The sequence below is a fragment of the Monodelphis domestica genome, chromosome 5 (assembly GCF_027887165.1).
Source record: "Monodelphis domestica isolate mMonDom1 chromosome 5, mMonDom1.pri, whole genome shotgun sequence".
In the NCBI taxonomy this organism is placed as follows: domain Eukaryota; kingdom Metazoa; phylum Chordata; class Mammalia; order Didelphimorphia; family Didelphidae; genus Monodelphis; species Monodelphis domestica.
Window position 1 is genome coordinate 291200908 of NC_077231.1, and position 20128 is coordinate 291221035.

Here is a 20128-nt window from a genome sequence, read left to right on the forward strand (position 1 = left end):
GCTTTAAGTAGGAAGTGTTCATTCCACAAGAGGAGCAGATTGTTGAAGCCTGATGCCCGTAACAGCAAAACAGAACTTTCAGTTTACCAGAAAAACACATTGCCCTGTATAAAGTATTTGGTACCTGATCTATTAATTAACATAGCTGTCTTCTACCCCAAATGGAACTCATCTGCAAAACAAACATTAGTTCTAAGTAAAAATAAATTTTAAAAGAATAACTGATCTGTAATTTTATCACAATAGTTAAAAATCTGCACATAAAAATATCTTTGTTATATCAAAAACGTGAGGTCAGAATGACACAGCATTATAAAGCTCAGGGTGTCAGATAGCTACCCAAACCTATACTCATCGACTGAAAACATACCCCAAACTGCAATGCTTCAAAAGAGTGCATTAATTTGCTCTAACACCTCTATATACATTCTGTTCTAAATAAAGACAAAACTAAAATTATATTGTACTTAAAACCAGAAGTAAACTTCCCAAATCCAGACTCTTAATACTGAAGAATCCCTAGAGAGAAAAGTTTGGATAGTGGTTGATAATAGTCTCACATCATTCAACTGTAGTGAGAGATACTGAAAAATGGAACTAAAAATTAGCCAAGGCCAATTTTCCTTCCATTCTAAATACGTAATGTGGCTTCAGAATTTGACAATTCATGCGCCCATCTACAGAAGCTGTGGTTGCCAATGTGTTGCTAATAATATTAACAATCCTTTTCTACTCAGAAGAATAACTCTTCTTAAGAGGCAAAAAAGTCAATTCCTCTGGCCTCTCTCTTCTAAAACAACCCTGACCCAAAGCTTCTTTAGTTGGTGTTTGTTTCATTTATAAGAGAAAGAATAGGGCAATGGGAAATATTTTATAGTCAATTTCAAAATGCAGACACATAGGCTGGAGACTGATGGGTGAATCCCTATGCATTCGTGCCATATGGTTTGATGACACCAATTATTAATGCAAGTTATAGTAACCCCAAGTCATCTGTGCAAAAGACTAGATATGCTTATAGTTTGAATGAGAATAACTGTCTGGGTCACATTTGGGACTTAATCAAACAAATTAAGTATTATTGCCTTCAGTGCTCAATAGCTGGGATGCTGGGTTACAACTAATAGTGTTCAGATAACCGAAATATTTTTACAATAGTGAGGAACAGGTGCTTGTCACCTGACCACATGGGCCTGAATTACAAACCATAACCTGCCCCACCAAAACTAATGTGGAATCTCCTGAAGTTATTAGTTTTGGCTACATTCTTTTTCACTTGCCATTAAGCACATCATCTCTCAGTCAATCACAAATTTGGATCGTTGGTGTTATGCCTTTTGTGTGACTGATATAAGCCACTTTAAAGACTTCTGGGCTAAAACTAGATAAATCGAGGAATTAATTACTTTATTTTATAATGATCATCAACAAAGAATACAAATAAGGGACGAATTTATTAAAACAATTGAACAAAGGGCATTCCTTTTGAATGCTTTTGTCTCCATAAGCTTTCCCTCCCCCCCAACCAAGAACTATTATTTATTACATATCTTAGCTTATGGGGGAAAGCATAAGGAATGCACTGATTCCAGAAAAAAAAATAAAGGCTTTTGGAAAGGTCTTTGCTTTTCTATCTCTTTTATATTTACTTCTTTTCCAATCACTACTTTAGGAGGGAAAAGGGAAAACCCTTCATTCATTGGTTTCTTTTTCATCCATCACTTGTATTCAGGATTCAGGAAGGAACACAAATCCTAACTGATTTTATTTCTCCTGATTCTAGCTGTATTCAAACATAACAATGCTTTCTTCTTTTTTATAGCTACTGTTTACTTATTATATATTACATGTGACTGCACAACTCTGTGCTTAAAATATTGTTTCCATTAGAAAAAATGTGAAGTAATAAGTGTCAAACTGAAATGAGGAATAAATGTATATTCCGTATTTACAAAAATGTATAGGCATTAAAAATGTTTGCCTATAAGATACATATTTTACAACAGCTCTGTCTTTATATGATGTGCACATTGTTTAAAGTTTATTTAATGATGTGCCTAAGCAAGTTAATTAAAGTATTTATGTCTAGTGATTGTGTTAAACACTTGAAGAGGTAGTGAAAGATACAACCAGCTACTTCTGCTAACTAAAGTTGAAATTATGCACTTATTATAACCTTTCCTAACAATGTGAGAAAAACAGAGTAAATATATTAAATTTGTTTCATAACAGATGCTTAGGTTGTTAATATTTAAGATGCCTATTCATGCTATTCCTGTCTGCACATTTGTCAAAAATGTAAGCCTGAATGCTAATGCTTGCCAGCAGATTGAAGAAAGCAATATATGAATGTACTACTGTACTACTCCAATAATATGCAGAAGAAAGAAAGGACTGTAGCTAAATCATATCACTAGTAATATGTAACAGAAGAACAGGCTGGCATTAGATCTTATGGCTGAACCTTCAGACTCTAGAATCTAGAATTAGGCATCGTTTGGCATAAGAAGAACTGTCCTTAATTGGAGAGAATGGATCTGATATTTGCTTTTGCCTTTTTCTACTCAATTCAGTTTAAAGGGCAACGCAAAATATTTCTGTAAAGTTCTCAGTGGGATAGCTTCAACTACAACAGAAATACTTCAGGTTTCAGGTGCTGCTGAGGCTAAAACCTAAACCCCATGGTCATATTTCAGCAACTCCCCTCTTCTCCTCTCTGCTTGCCTGTCCCTGCTGGCCTCCAAAGACGCATATGGAGAACCCAGGGCAATTGGGACAGACCATCGCTCTACTCTTACAAGGTCTTCCCAGTCCTCCCCTCTCCTCCCCCCACTGTTCTAATCATTTTGGAGTCTCAGTCACAGATCATTTCCCAGGAAACCCATCTGGAACGCTGCAGAAAGTTAGCAGAGGAAGGGCGCAGGGGTCAAAGTCTCAACCCCCGGCACTTAGTGATGCGACCCTGTGGTTGACACTTGTAAGTGAAACTTCCAACGCTTAGGTTAAGCTGAGGCCAGGCCACAAGCAGCTGTGGCACAGTATGGAAGGCTCTTCCTTGCCCTTCCCCCTCTCTGGTCAGCCTGACCCTCCCCAAGCTCCGGAGCCCAGAAACCTGGGTCCCCAACTCTTCGGTCTCCACGATCTGTCACAGTTCCTGCAACTCATGATTTCTCCTCTCCTGTGCCCTTTGACTTAGCTGCCCACCATCAGGTCACGCTGAGAGAGCACAAGGCTCTATCCCCACATCCGAGGCCACGTTAGTCGAGAAGCCAGTGCCTCGGGCGGCCCTGGTGTCCTGGGTGCTAGGGGAAGTCATGCATGCCTACATTACCGCACCTATCAGGATCGCGGCCCGACAGGGTGGTGGAAGACCGGGAAGAGGGGCGTGCTGTCCCAGGGACTCTCTCCTCTATCCGAAAGGCAATTTTTCTTTCCCTTCCTTTCTCGCTCCTTCCCTGGCCAAGCCAAGCCAAGCCATGGCCATGGCCACTGCCACTGCCACCGAGGTGCGGCCGCAACTCCTTAGAAACTACTTGCAGCAACTTCGCGGCTCGGCTGCGGCGGAGGCGGCGGCTGCTGCTGCGGCGGCGGCGGCTCGGGCTCGGGAGATGGAGAAGTTGCCACAAACTTCTCAGGCCAATCCACCCGCGTCGCACTCCCCGCTCGACCGGGCCGGGCCGGCCTGGGATGCTCCAGTGCAATGCTAAGAGGCCCAAGTGTGAGTGGGGGGGGAGTCTCTGCACCCCGACTTTCCACCGACCCCCCATCCCAGACTCGACACTCTGGTCTCTTGCTCTTTTCTACTGCCAAGAGGGGATCGTCTCTCCCCACTCTCCACCCCCAATTCCTGGATCTATCTTGGGTACCCAGCAGGTGTGTGTTTGAGTGAGTGTGTATGTGTAAGTGCGCGGGCGCGCGAGTGGGAGATTGTCGTGGTCGGGCGGGCGGACTGACACTCCATCCCCACACCCCGAGAGGGAATGAATGGCATTCCCCAGTCAGCCCTCCTGGCCTCTTTCACCTGCCCTCTGGCCCACCCCGGGGCGAGGGGCTCCCAGTCTACAGCAGGCGGCGCGGGGGGTGAGGAATGCGCCCGGCTGGAGGACAGAGGAGGAAGGAGCCTCGAGGGGTCAGCCGGAAAGCGGGGGGCACCCGCCTGGGGGGCTGCGAGGCAGAAGTTTGTAAAGACACACTCACACTCACTCACACACACACCACAAACAGCCCCAGAAAGGAGTAAACAAATGAGAACCAACTCACTCAGGCATAGGAGCTGCGGCGGCGGCGGCTGCGGGCGGGCTGACAGGCGGCGGGCGGCCGAGCGGGCGAGTCCGGGGCAGCCGCCCAGAGGCTTCCCGGGTGTCTCCGAGGAGGAGGCGGCGGCGGCGGCGGCGGCGGCGGCGGCGGCGGCTCTTGCTCCTGCTGCTGCTTCTGCTGCTGCTGCTGCTGCTGCTGCCGCCGCTGCTGCTGTTACTGCCGCCGCTGCTGCTGCTGCTGCCCCCGTGGCTGCCGCTGCCGCGGAAGTTAATTGCAACTTGACTTCAAGTTGTCTTCTTCCCCCATCAGAAGTGGGCGTTCAAAGAGGAGAGAAAGACAAGAAGCGAGCGAACGAGCAAGGGAGAAAGGAGAGAAGGAGGAGGGGGGAGAGGGAGGGAAGAGCAAGGGTAATGTGTGCGTGTGTGTGTATGTGTGTGAGCGTGGGGGGGCAGGGGAGGAGGCAGGGCCCGAGTGGGAGGGGAAGGGGGGAAGAGGAGAGGAGGAGGGGACGGGGGCGGGGGCGGGGGGCGCAGGCGGGGACCTGGGCTCGGCTCAGCTCCGCTCCCCTCGGCTCCGCTCCACAGTTGCGGCCGCCGGCCGCGCTCCTCGCCGACTGGGTCCACGAAGGAGCGGCGGGCAGCCCCAGCTGGAGAGCCCGCCGCGAGCCGGCCCCGGGGACTGCCGCCGGGCATTCAGTCCCCAGGCTCCAAGGGTGCCGACCTCCCTCCGGGCTCCTTGGGTGCGGGCAGCCCACCGGGGTCCTCGGGTGCCGGCCGCCCCTCGGGCTGGGGTGAGGAGGCGGGAGCGGGCCGGGCAGCGCGGCTGCTGCTGCCTCTGCCTCCTCCGCCCGCGCCTTGGCCGCCACTGCTCCCCGCCTCGGCCCCCGCCTCCTCCTCCGCCGCCGCCGCTGGCTCAGTGCGCGTCTGGGGCGCCGGGGTCTGGATCGCCGGGTGCCGAGGTCTCGGTCCCTCCCTCCTTCGCTCTCTCCTCCTCTCCCTTCCTTCCTTCTCCCCCTGGCGGATACTCCGCGGCCGCCTGCCCGGGGTCTATCGAGCGGAGCCCTCCAGCCCGCCGGGCCGAACCTCGGCCGCCGCCGCCGCCGCCGCCCGGCTCCGCTCCGCTCCTCCCCGGTTAGGTTTGCGGGAGGCTGCGAGCCGGGCTGAGCCCGAGGGGAGGGCAGAGAGGGGAAGCAAGGGAGGAGGGGGCAGGAGAACAGGGAGGGGGAGTCGGAGATGAGGAGGGGGCAGGGAGAGGGTAAAAAGAGGGCGTGGGGGCAGAGGGCGATCTGCCTGCAGGTTTGAAGCGAAGCCTGCACCCCAGGCGTGGAGGGGTAAGTGGGGGAGCGTCTCGGTGTCTGTCTGATCCTCCCCCCAGCGCCCCGACCCCCAGCCCTTGTCCCCTGCTGCGGCTTCCTCTTGTTGTTTTGGGGGGCTGACTGTGTGTGTGTGTGTGCGCGCGCGTGTGTGTGCGTGTATGTGTGCCTGTGTGTGCCTGTGTGTGTGCTTGAGAAGAAGGAAGTCAGGTGAGAGACACAGGCAGACACTCCTCTCCCACCCAGCCTCTGGAGATGGAGCTAATCTCCAGGCTTTGATGGGGCAGGAGGGGGTGGCTCCTCATTTTCTACCCCTTGCTTCTCTTCTTCTTAGGGTTAGTTCCTACTGCCACGGCCCTTCTTCAGTTCCCTTCCTTCTCTGCCCTCTGCCCCTCGTATCTTTTGGCCCCCATTCCTAGCCCAATCCTGGGGAGCAGAACCCTGCCGAGAGCACGTGGTGGAGGGAGGGTCCAGCTCGTCTGTCCATCCGGCCCCCCACCCCCACCCCTTCGGCTCATTTATTTCAATATTTATATACCACATGCCTCGCTGTCAACTGCTGTACACTTCAACCAAGTGAGAAGGACGTGGCAGTCTGGGTCCCGTTTCCCAAGGAAGCCAGGAGGGAAAGAGTGATCAATATTTCAAGGACAGAAGTCTGGAGAGGAAGTGTGCAAGGGACCAAGCTCCCGCTGGGAAGGGTGGGCCTGGGAAGGAGCCAGCTTTAAGCCCCCTAATAAGCCCTGTGACCACTTGAGGAAGCAAACAGGCTTTTCGTTTTGTTTTTCACCTTTCCCCCCTCTGGGAAATTTGCATTAGGTATGGCTACGGAGAATCACTACTATATTTACTTTAGGTTAAGGAGATTTAGGAAGGAAAAAAGTCTACTTTTCAGGGTTGTTTTATTTTTATTTTTTTGCAAGAATCCGAGTTGTTAGGTTTATACCATGCCCTGCAAAATACCAGTTTGCAACAAAAAGGGCTTAAAAGCTGCTCTGTGTATTTTTAGAAGCTGCACTTGTGTTCTTTTCACACAAGGCTTGCTCTCCCATTAAGTGCCCATAAATAATTGTATTTAGAGAGAAGGAAACTATGGAGGAGGGTAAGAAGGAGATTGCCTCGATCCTCATTCCTTCGAGTCCTGGGCACAGTTTGTAGTCAAGTTCCTGGAAAGTCAGGAATTCAGTTTTTCCTAAAAGCCCTACCAGATTCTTCCCTCCCAGGTGCCTGTGAATAGTTAGCTCCCTGGGAGAATCCCGATAGCAGGCCAGGCTCATTGTTTTTTTTCCCTTTCTTTCTTTTTGCTTAGAAACAGGGAGAACTTTGAAGCTGCCGTATGTAATAGACAAATCTAATAAACTGTGTTTTCTCTGATATTTAAATAAGGCAGAGGAGCAGACAGTCTTAAGTTCCCATGCTGCTTTATGGGAATGCTCCCCCCTCCTACCCCCCAGAAGCATTAAGAGCTGAAATTCATCGTTTGGACTTTTTCAAATGATCATTATTTCATGCAGAAACACCTACCCCCAAAGATAGAGAATCATACTCATTAAAAAATTATAAAGTGGGATGCTCATTTGAATAATACACCTGATACTTCCTCCTTCACAAGACATAAGCTCTTGGAATAATCTCTCCTCCGCAAATCATCAGCTACATCAAGTCTTTTTTGCCTGTATTATGCAAAAATACCAAACTGCCTAACCAACACCAACCTCTCCATCTGGGAATAACATCCGAATTGGAATGGGAAGGGGAAAAATAGTCTATAAATGATTTCTTATTCTACATAGCGATGGGCCTACGAAAAAACTTTTTGATTCTGTAAACTAGAAATGGAAGTACAAAGCAGAGGAATGCTTTTTTTTTTTTTAATACACAAAATGTCGTTTATATGCCACTCCCTGTCTACTTAATTGTCAGGTAACACTTCAGAACTTAATATGGAACATTTCTCTTGAGTCAAGCAGTTCAGTTAATTAGATGTTAATTAAGCACCTACTATGTATAAAACAATAAGGTGGATAGAGTGCCAGGTCTGGAGTCAGGAAGATTTGAGTTCAACCTGGCATCAGATACTTCCTAGCTGTGTGACCCTGACCACACAAATAATTTCATCTTATTTGCTTCAGTTTCCTCATATATAAAATGAGCTAGAGAAGGAAATGGTAAACCATTCTAGCATATTTTGCCAACAAAAATTCCAAATGGGATCCTGAAAAATTAGACATAACTGAAACAACTGAATAACAACAGATGTATAAGACACAATTCAAAGTCAAAAGATGATAAATTCCCTTCACTTAAAGAGTTTACAATCCAATATAAGACAGAAAAGATAAATGGAAATGAATATGATATGATGGAGAAAGTGATTTAAAAAAAAAAAGGAAAAACCCAGAGTTTTCAAAGGCAATTGTGAGTGGATAGGTCACAGTGAAAAGGAAGCTAATAGATATTTTATATAGTACCTGGCATATGAATGCTTTAGAAATTTAACAGATTAATCTTATTTCATCCTCACAAAAAAAGCCTGTGAGGTAGGTGTTATTATCCTTATTGTATAAGAAATTTAGGCAAACAGAAGAGAAGTGACTTACCCAGAGTCACACAGCTAGTAAGTATTTGAGATCAATTTGAACTTGGATCTTTTTTGTTTCCGAACTAGCATTCCATCCACTGAGCCAATAGGAGGGGGTGCCATCTGAGTTACTCCTGGAGGAGTGGCACAGATCATAGAGTGTCTTCTAGGAGTGAGACAGTGAAGGCGTGGGACTAGAAGAAACAAGAATGAAGTTGTAGGACTAGCTGTCTGAAGTGACTGGAATGAAAAGCATATTAGTAGTATCAAATAGGACCAGAAAAACAGATTAGCTCTCCATTGTTGGGGACCTTAAATATTAAGCTCATTTGTATTCTAATAGAGGGGTTATAGGAAGCCACTGATTGTCTATAAGAAGAATGATGTGGTTAGTATTACCACCATTCCCAAGGATTGTTTGGAATGGGAAAGAAGTTTGAGGCAAGGAAGCCAGTTGGGAACTTTTAAATAGTCCATATAATAATGAAAGGCTGAACTATGATTGTGATTGTCTGTGAATATGCCAGGACTTTAATTAATAATACATCTAAATCACACTTTTAAAATTTACAATGCACTTTCTCCACAATAAGCCCTTGACATAATTTATGCAAGTATTATTAGACTCATTTTACAGAGGAAGAAACTGAAACAGTTTGTGACTTGTTGCTACTAAATATCAAAGCTCGAATTAAAAAACCACACGAGAGATCAAGGAATCAGTTATTCCTGAAAACCACTTTCTCCTCCCCAGTTAGTCCTTGAAAAAATAACTTTGATTAAAGATAGTCTATCATAAGTGTTATGAAACAATCACATGCAATGATATATTAGAATACTAAATATTTACAAAGTAGCTATTCTGTAGAGGACAGTGATAGAGGAGATACAAAGATTATAGAAGATGATTCTAGATTTTAACGAACAATTGTTGTATCCTTGTAAAGTCTAGAGACCATCAGAGATGTTTCAGGATAACTATCAGAGTTAAAAAACAAAGAGCTGGGAAGAGGTTTGTGGAAAAAGTTATTTCTGGAGGGCAATCAGGGAGAGCTTCTTTAAAAAGGTGGTGGGGGCGTGGTGTGAGCCTTTAAAGGAGATGTAGGAATTAATCAAAGGGGGTGAGGGTAGGGGGGCAAGGGGAGGCTTTCCAGGCAAGTGGAGAGTGCTGAGCAAATGCATTGAGACATAAGAATGCTGACAATGTTTGAGGGATATGGTAGTCTTTCTGGAGTATAGCATTCATAGAAGAGATCTATTCTCAGTCGTTGCTGGAAAATGAGGGTGGCATCCAATTGTAGATTGGCATGGCAATGGATTCCAGGTAATGTTTGAACTTTATATAAGCAATAGAATAAAAGCAAAGTGGTGATATTGACATAAGAAAGGATATCCTCAGCCTCCAATGAAGGAGGGGTTTTAGGAGGAGGAATATAGAGAGATCTGTGGGAAGCTGTTTGATGACACCAGGGTGGTGGCAATGGGGATTATTAGGAAGGAATAGATACAAGAGCTGATGAAGATGGAAACCATAGCACTTGGTAACTGATTAGGTATAAGATTCAAGAAGAGAAAAGGATCAAAGATAATCCAAGATTAGAAACAAGGAGAAAAAAGGTAAATAGTGTTAGAACAGTCATATATAAGGACTTGAGAAGAAGAAACAGGCTCACAAAACAAACAGAGTCTTACTTTTGAACACATTGAATTTCAGATGAATTTGGAGGTCTAGGTTTTGATGTCTTGTAGGCATTTGGAGATGCAGATCTAGACCTCACATGAGCAGTCTATACTAGAGATATAGATAAGGGGATTATTGACTTAGCAATAGTACCTGATAAGAATAAAGGAAAGAGTTTTATTATAGGAGTAAATGAGTTTTCCAGGGGAGAAAGTATAGGGAGAGATGAGAAGATAAAGGGCAGATTCTTGGGAATATACTCAAACTGAGTGTTTGTGAAAAGCCAGAGAGACAGAGAGGTCCTTAGAAAGGTAGGAGGAAAATGAAAAGCTTTTCAAGTGTCTGAAGCAAAGGAGGAGAGTATATTCTTTAGAAGGGGGCAAGAGGTTATTAACCATGTAAAAAAAAAAAAAAGCTTCCAAAGAGTCCAGAAAAATGTGATTTAAGAAGAGAATTTCAAAATCCTAGATCTTGGAGGAGAGGTAATTTCAAGAGATGATGAGGTTTGAAGTGTGACTTTTTTGGCCAAAGTGGTCTGGAAAAAGAGGTTCCTGAAGTTGAAGAAAATAAGGAGCTGTGTGATAGAGGTTGTTAGAAGGGTCATCTGTATAAATTTTACATCTCTGAGGGTATGATGGTATGGGTAGGATGGCAAGGAAGACAAAGAAGCAATTACCAATCACTGAAAATGAGTTGGAAGAATGACCTGGAAATCAATAGATGGTGGCACCAAGAATGAAGGGATGTGTGTAGTAAAAATGGATAGTATAGGTCATGATAGAGGGATTGTCACTGAGGGATGTTGGCTGAGAAATCAACCACCCCAGAAGCAATTTTTAAGTGTCTGCTATGAGCCAAGCATGGGGGAAGGTGTGGAGGATACAAAGACTAAAGTGAACCAATCCTTGTGCTCAAGAATAGTTTGGAAATGAGTATGAAGAATATATTTACCCCAAGTTATGGCTTCCAGTGCAATGGATATATTGTATTTAGGGGAAATCTTTGGTGTCTTCATTGTATTAAGGAAATAGAAGGCATATTTGTTAGCTCTCACAGGAGAACTTGAATCAATTTAATTCAGCAAGCATTTTTCAAGCTTCTACTATGCTCCAGACTTATTCCAACTAACGGGAATAGCAAAACAACAACAACAAAACACAAAGAATCACTTGTCTTTTAGGAGGACTAAGGGAAAACAACATGGACTCACATGTAAAAGTAAACATATTATATAAAATAAATAAAAACCAGGAGGAAGCAGGAGTGGTTAGACTACTAACTGAGTGAATTAGGAAAGTTCGCTTTTTGGAGGTAGAACCTGAACTCTACTTGGTAGCTAGGGTAGAAGTGGAGAAGAAAGATAATTTCAGTCATGGGGGACCATGTATGGGAATGGAAAGAGGCAGGGCATGAACTGTTGTGTAAAGAGGACAGGAAATGAGCCAGTTTGGACTCTCCCCACCATAGGTTCTAAGAAAGGGTATGCTTTATCAATTCTATTGTGGGATGGCTTTTCATGATCATTATCAAATTTATCAATTTGACTTTATAGCCTTTCATTTTTATTCTGAATCAAAGTGTCACCAGATACCATATAAATAGCCTCTACTTGAACAGGAATCCCTTCTGCATATATCTCCCCACAAAAAGTTGATTCACTTTTATCTTGAAGAGTTTAAATATAGAAGAGATAATTTTCCCCCCAAGACAGTCCATTCCCCTAGGGGAGGGCTACAGCTACTATACTCAAAATACTATATATAGAAGAATACAGGTATCCTTCCACATTGTGACTTTTCCCCATAGTGGTTCCAATATATCTAAGGTTGGCATAAGAAATTAAATGGAAATATTTTGGGGGATTTTGAGGAAACTGCAGAAAATACGCGGTCTATCAGAAGAGACAGAAAAGTTTAGAAACTCAGAAATACATAAACTATATGTGTAGTATTATATAATATCAACATATTTTATCTTTCAATCCAACAAGTATATGCAATATCTTTTTTAAAAAGTTAAAATAAGTAATTGTTGGCAAAAAAACCTCAAAAGCCAGCAGATGCTACAGAAAACCTAGTAGCAATAACATTGACCTAAATATAACCTATGACCAAATACATAACCCAAATTTTACAATAAAGGGCTGTACACACCCCATAAAAGAAAAAGAAAAAATCAGACTTCTCTGGTATGAAAATAGGACAAAAATATTTTATGTGGATTTTCCAGATTTGTTGTGGGTGGGGGAAACTGCCTCTAACCCCCAGATGTGGAAGGATTATCTGTAAATTTGTTATATAAGTGGCTCCATAACCAATCATGCATAGCTTTACAACTGTAAAGTCAACAAAATGGTAAGGTAATTTAGAGTTAGAATAAAGTTAGTTGAACATTCATCAGGAGTGAAGAAGGGGTCTGTGAATTGAATTACTACTTTTATCTGTAAGGATTTTAAAAAATATTCATATGTGGTAAATATTATTATTGGGTTAAAGGCAAAAATCGTTAAATCCAGGACAGAGAGATCAGCACAGCATATAAATATCTATTGTCTAGAACCAAACTTGATGGTCCTCCCACATTACAAGGAAATGCCTGGCTAAACAGATGGGTCTTGTACCATGCCCTGAAACCCAGCACACTAGGGCTCTGTCAAACCACATTGTAACCATTTGTTGTTTTATGAATGTAAAAAAAAAAAAGCTATCATAATTAGACTGGTCACTATGCAGATCATAGTTAGCTCTATTTTCCCTTCTATGTCCCAGTGTCTCTTTGTGCATAGGAATAAAAAGAAATCTTCAGACATACTCCATTTACATTGACCTTCACACTTTCCACTTCCTCCTACTCCTGCTCTGAAACAATGAAAATATCAATTCTACAAGAACTTAGATCTAAAAAAGGATTGTAATAATTGTTGTTATTACCATTTATAAAGCACTTTAAGGTTACAAAGATGTTTTACAACTATTATATCATTTTAATCCTCAAAAATAACTCTGATACTGAGGTAAATGCTATTAATATCAGATTTTGAAAATGAGGAAACAGAGGCAGATAGAAGTTAAACAACCTGAGTAGATGCTGTTATCTTAATTTTATAGGTAATGGAATAGGTAGTCCAAGATCAAGTCACCTGCCCAGGTTCAAACAGCTAGTAAATGTCTGAGGCCAGATTTGAACTTGCTTCCTTGACTCCAGGCCCAGAGTTCTAATCAGTGTGTTACCTAGCTGCAAATAAATAAATAAATAAATAAATAAATAAATAAATAAATGAATGAATGAATGAATGAATGAATGGATAGACAGACAGATAGATAGATAGATAGATAGATAGATAGATAGATAGATAGATAGATAGATAGACAGATAAATCTGAGAGTGGTGTGAGGAACTCACTTCTGCTCTAGACCTTCTCCAAGCCTTATTGTGGTATGGAGGTGACCGTAGATTCTTAAAGGCCATGCCAGCAGAGTACAAGCTGTGACAATTGCTTACCTTACTTGGAAAGACCTCAAGCATGAGTTTGGTTACCTGGTTGTAGTTCAATAACCAATCTTGTTAAGTCTGGAGAGACTACCTGGTGATGAGGTTTTGGTCCATAGGAACTCTTCATGGCCACCTGCCATATTATAAAAGTGGAGGAAATATAGCAGAATTGGAAATTATCGATCTTTGAAGGGTCAAAGTATTAGAACAACTAACCATGCTTTAATAAACTACTTTGAAGCCCTATTGTTCAATTTTCTTTATTGCTCATATGTTTGCTAATGTTTTCTCTCCCAGGCAGGCAGGCAATAAATATATATATATATATATATATATATATATATATATTTTAAACCCATACCTCCTCTTAGAATTGATACTAAGTATCTATCAGTTCCAAGGTAGAAGAAGGGAAGGACTTTCTCCAGGGTCACACAGCTAGTAACAAGTATTTATTAAATAATTACTATGTGTAAAGCCCTATAGATGAAGATACAAGCCTAGAAAAGAACAGTCACTACTCTCAGGGAGCTCACAATCCTGTCATAATTACAGTCAGGGGGTAATGAAGCATAGCCATCCTGGGTCTCCAGGCTCTTGGAGGAATTCACCAATGGAAGAAGGATCCTATGTAGTAGATGGATGGATGTTTCAGGATAAGAAAACCCCAGGAGCTGAAGGAAGTCTCAGAATGAGAAAGCAGTTGAGTCATAGTGTCAAAGTCTAGTCAATCAAAAACTCTACCAAGAAGAATTGCCTTTACATCGAAAATGACAGAACCAAAATGGCTAATAAGGAATTGCAATTGACAAAGTCTAGTCATGTGATCCGCACAAACGATATTGTTGGATGCAAACCCCGCCCCCCTCAAAAAACAACTGGTCAATATGACTGTTATTATTGATGATATTGAAAGATGACACTGAATGAGAAAGGTACCACTCCTGGACATGGAAATTAGCCCAGTTTTGTACCAATTTTTTAAGGGAATAGTGTTTATAAGTTATGGTCCAATAAGCTTGACTTTTGTTATTGGTAAAATTTTAGAACATGTCATTAAAGAGATGGTTATTTATATGAGAAGACAATGATTAGAAAGAGTCAAAATGGCTTTATCCAGAATAGGTCATGCCAGATAGCCCTATTTCCTTTATTTATTTGTTTTTATACAGTTTTCTAAGTGAATATGTTGTAGAAGCAGTTCCCCTAGATTTTAGCAAACATTGGATAAAATATCTCAAAATATTCTTCTTAAGAATAATGAGAAATATAACCTCAACAACAATAAATTGGATGGATTTAGAATTTGGTAAATGATCAGACGTAAAGAGTAGTTCTCATGGAGTCAGTGTTCATTTGACAGGTCTCTCTCTACTGGAGGGTTGTCCCAGAGATCTATGCTTGACCTTATGGTGTTTGACTTTTATCAGTGACTCAGATAAAGGCCTAGGGAACATCCGCATTCAATTTTTAGCTGACACAAAAGTAAAAGCAATAGTAAACATCTTTTATGATAAAAGCAGGATAAAAAGTGTTGATAGAGTAGAATATTAGGCTAAACTAAATAAGATACAATTTAGAGTAGGATCAATACAAGGTCTTACAATGAGGTTCAAAAATCAATTTCACAAATATAGGCCCAGACAACCACATTAACACTGCAACTTGTCTGAAAAAAAAAAAAAAGATCTGGAATTTTAGGTTGATTGCAGGATCAGAAAGTTGCAAGACATGCAAGAAAGAAAGAGGAAAGAAGGAAGGAAAGAAAAAAAAAAAGAAAGCTTAATCATGAAGAGATGTAGCTTTCAGGAATAAAGAGGTAAGAGTACTCTTTCCTAGGTTGATCACATATGACGTATACATAGTTCTGAACCCCACAATTTGAGCAAGACTGGAAACTTTGTGAGCTTCCAGAAGAGATAAATGATGTCAAAGGATCTTGAGTCTATATCTTATAAGCATTATTGGAAAGAGGAAGGGGAAAAGCATTCATATACCACCCATTGTGTGCCAGACACTGTGCTGAGAATTAAAAAATATATATCTTTTGACAAAATGAGAAAATATTTATAATACAAATTCTCTCACCTTTTCCCCTTTTGATTCTCAAATGACCCTGTGAGGTAGGTGCCATTATTATCCCTATTTTACAGCTAAAGAAACTGAGGCAAACATTTAAATGATTTGTCTAATATCATACAGTGAGTAATTGAAGCTGGATTTGAACTCTAGTCTTCTTCCTGAGTCTGGGGTGCCACAGCTACCTCTATAAAAATGGTATAGACATAGGAATGTTTATCTTGGAGAAAAGAAAAATCAGGGGGGACATGATACCTGTCTTCAACATCTGAAGGGATTTGTATAGAAATGGATGGCATCTATTGTGTAGAAATGATAGAAGTGGCAATTGATCAAATTTGAACTGATGTCAAGAAGAAAAGTCTTAATAATTTAAGCCGTCCCCAAGTGAATGGGCTCCTTCAGGAGGGAGTGTGCCTTCCCCATACTGGGTGTCTTCAAGCAGAGAATGGACAGCCATGGTTAATAGATCACTGATCTGAGAGTCAGGAAGACTGGCGCTTGAATCCTACCTTAGATACTTATAAGTTGTATGACCCTAGGCAAATCATTTAACACCTTTCAGCCTTAATTTCCTCATCTGTAAAATGAGGACAATAGTAGAACTTACAAGACTGATGCAAGGATCAACCAAGATAAAATATGTCAAACACTTTGTAAATGTTAAAGTATCATGTAAATATTCTCTATTATGGTTTAAATTTTTTAAATTAGTTATAGTGAGAATTCTTTTTGGGCAAGGGTTAGACTGGGTGGCCATTGAGTCCTCTTCCTACTCTAATGTTTTCTTTCTTTTTTTTTTTTAACCCTACCTTCCATCTTGGAATCAATACTGTGTATTGGCTCCAAGGCAGAAGAGTGGTAAGGGCTAGGCAATGGGGGTCAAGTGACTTGCCCAGGGTCACACAGCTGGGAAGTGTCTGAGGCCAGATTTGAACCTAGGACCTCCAGTCTCTAGGCCTGGCTCTCAATCCACTAAGCTACCCAGCTACCCCCTTTTATTTCTTTTTTTTAAGATTATGCCCACATATGCCTTAAGAAATGACAAGCGGATTATTTTTTTTTTAAACTTGGAAATAACTACAGGAGATAATGAAGAGCGGACCAAGTAGAACCAAGAGAATGTTACATACAGCTACAGATTTAATATCTGAAGAATAACTTGGGAATGTTCACCTCCAGTAAATGAACTGAGAAGTGGAACTATGAAAGACATCTCTAGATACATATGTGTTGCCTGATGATGCCTTCTGTCATGTGGGGAAGACGTGGAGGGGCTGAGATACCTGGAAACAAATTCCAAAAAACAATTTTTAAAAATGTATAATCTCCTGAATTTCTAATGTGCTCTTCTCCCATTTTATAGATATTTATATATATTACATATATAATTATATATTATAAATGTATAATAAATATATATTTATATATTTTATAGATATTTATAGATTCATTTTAAAAATGAATTATCTCTTGAAATTCTAATGTGCTCTTCTCCCATTACATATTACATATATAATTATATATATTATAAATGTATAATAAATATATATATTTATATATTTTATAGATATTTATAGATTCATTTTAAAAATGAATTATCTCCTGAAATTCTAATGTGCTCTTCTCCCATTACATATTACATATATAATTATATATATTATAAATGTATAATAAATATATATATTTATATATTTTATAGATATTTATAGATTCATTTTAAAAATGAATTATCTCCTGAAATTCTAATGTGCTCTTCTCCCATTTTATAGATAAGGCTGTTTAAACACTGGAAGAGAAATGTTTTACACACACACACACACCAAGACTGTGGCTACAAGTAAAATTTTGAGCCTGTTTAACTCACTATGCAAACATTCTTTAAGAATGGAGTTTCACCCAGGACAAATTTAAGAATTCAATTTCAGAGGATTGGAGGGAATCTCAGACTAAATGTGAATTGCTCCAATGAGATGTGGGAAGCCTATCACGTGGTTGCATAAAGAAAGAAGGGGGCTGAATGAGGAAGCATAGGGCCAGGAAGATAATCTTTGCATATTGAATAATGGATTTAACTAGAATCCAGAAAAGGAGAAGAGGAGAATGACTTCAGGCAAAACAACTCAAATAATTAAAGAAACTGAAAATATTATGTTTTTACTGGACAGTTATTAAAAGTTTATATATTTTTGTGCTGTGTAGACAACCCTCTGTTAAATAGTTATGATATTCTATATATTCTCTCTGTCTCTGTCTCTCTCTGCCCCATCCCCTCCCTACACACACACACACAGAGTACTTGAGAATTCACAGAGCATTTTCCTCACAACCACTCTGTGAAATAAGTAATACAAATATTGTTTTCCCCCTTTTATGAATGAGCGCGTTTGTGACTTATCTAAGGCCTCATAACTAATTATTTATGGAGACAAGACACAAACTAGGTCCTCTAATGGTAAGTCCAATGTTCTTTCCACTAGAAGGACTTTACTTCTGCATAAATAAATAGGAGGTTATATCCTTACCACTCTGATATTCAAGCCTTCTAATCAGCCAGGTTGGGTTGATGCTTAACCCAGATTTCATTCCAGATTAGTTGGGCCAAGGCTTTCAGGCTCCTCTGATGATCCTGACTTACAGCTAGTCACCAGAAGAAGTCTCCGTATGCTCTTCTTTTCAAATATTCCTATTCTATCTCATCCCATTCTGTTTTGGGAATGAGAAACTGGATCTTGCATAGAAGGATTGCAATGGGTTAGGGATTAAATCTGCTCATCACCCACCCCTTCCCACTAGGATGACATGGAATCATGGTTGGAAGAATAATAGAAAGAATAATCCTTTTCACTTTTTTTTTTTAACCCTTACCACCTTCTATCTTAGAATCAATACTGTGTATTGGTTTCAAGGTAGAAGAGTGGTAAGGGTCAGGCAATGGAGGTTATGTGACTTACCCAGGGTCACACAGCTAGGAAGTATCTGAGGCCAAATCTGAACCCAGGACCTCCCATTTCTGGATCTGACTCTCAATCCACTAAGTTATCCTAACTTCCTCCTCTTTCTCACTTTTTTGGCCTGACTAGACACTTTAACCTAGGACAGAACATAATTTATTATAGCCATGGGGCACAATGGATCCTGTAGGACTCTGAGTCAGGAAGATGAGTCCAAATGATGCCTCAAACATTTACTAGTTGTGTGACCATGGACAAGTCACTTACCTTCTATTTACTTCAGAGTTTCCTACCAATGAAATGGGGATGATTATAATAGCAACTACTTAGAAGGGTTGTTTTGATAATCAAATTAGATAATATAAGTTAAGCACTTTGCAAACATTAAAAACTATAAAAATTCCAACTGTTATTATCCTTAGGAGGTCCTGAGTTCCTGTTCTTTTTAAATAGCCTAAGTGGGATCTCATGAGCTCAGGCCCAGTTAACTAGAGGATAGTCCTACATGGGCCTAGGCAAGTGTGATTTAAGCTGAAAATAGAGTAAAATAAAAAATTGTCAGAGTTTTACTGCATTTTAAAATAGCTCAAAGATATTTTTAAAAAGCCTCAACTCTGCTGAGTTAACAAATAATGCAGGGGAAGCTGGGTGGCTCAATGGATTGAGAGTCAGGCCTAAAGACAGGAGAGGCTAGGTTCAATTCTGGTCTCAGACACTTCCTGACTGTGTGACCCTGGGTAAGTCATTTAACCCCCATTGCCTAGACCTTCCTGCTCTTTTGCCTTTGATTCTAAAATGGAAGGAGAGGTGTTTTTTTTTTTTAAAGCAAAAACAACAACAACAACAAAATCAAATGATGACAAACCAAGTGCCTAAGAACCTTTTAACAAGTTTAAAATTCTCCATTATTCAAAATCACTATTTTTTACTCAACGAACAATTCTTTTTTATTCCCTGATTCAGGTTTTTTATCCATATTTGTCCATTCTGTTTCATTATATATGTGCAGGCCATGTGCAAGAAAAAAAGCCAGTTTCTGCATTTGGGCCTTAACACATTCATCCTGTCATCAGTCAGGGTTTATGATCAGGAATCTTTCATAACCATTTCATAGGTGGTAATAGTGTAAGGATATCCTCCCTAGCTGAGTTATGAAAAGAAAGCCTTCTTTGATATACAAGTTCCCACCCTCTTCTGCATATACCTTTCCCAGTAACATTTTGATTGCATGCCCCCCCCCCCCATTTACAGGTAGAAATAATTTTAAACATTTATTTTCTGATATTTTGTGATCCAAATTCTCTCCCTCTCTCTCTGGACTCTCTTCTCCTCCGTGCAAGAAGGCAAATAATCTGGTATTGGTTCTACAAGGGCTACCTGCCTGTAACTTTCAAAACACAATTTATATTAGGTCAGTTCCAGCTTCATGTTTGTATCCCACCTAGAGGGTATATTATATCCTGATCACCAATATTGTGTTCAAATTGCCAAAGCCCAATCTTTTGAAAATGCTTCTTTCCCTAGCTCTCAAGAATGCATGAATTTTTTTCCAGATCCCCATATGACAAGCTGAAGAACAATGGGAAACTGTTTAAGAAATGTGACATTTCTTGTGAATTGCTTTCTTTATGAATTGAGCACCCCAGGAGTCCTGAAAGTATGCTTTAAAACTTTTCCCCCCTTACCTGACAGATCCAAAACATTGGGAAGCTTTTTGTAAAAATTTCTTCTTTACTTGAAATGCTGTAGTTCCATTGAAATTGTCAAAAAAA

The 20128-nt window shown here is 41.0% G+C and overlaps 1 protein-coding gene across 2 annotated transcripts in view; it reads right to left on the minus strand.

Moving 5' to 3' along the window:
• The window catches only part of SATB1 (SATB homeobox 1), a 123072-nt gene extending 118158 nt beyond the window's left edge, over positions 1-4914 (minus strand). Inside the window, exon 1 of one of the 2 annotated variants that reach the window (XM_056800307.1) lies at positions 4261-4914. The gene's annotated coding sequence lies outside the window, so the exon portion shown is untranslated. The remainder of the gene's footprint in view (positions 1-4260) is intronic. The other variant, XM_056800305.1, reaches the window with a different exon arrangement.
• Positions 4915-20128: the final 15214 nt, after the last annotated feature.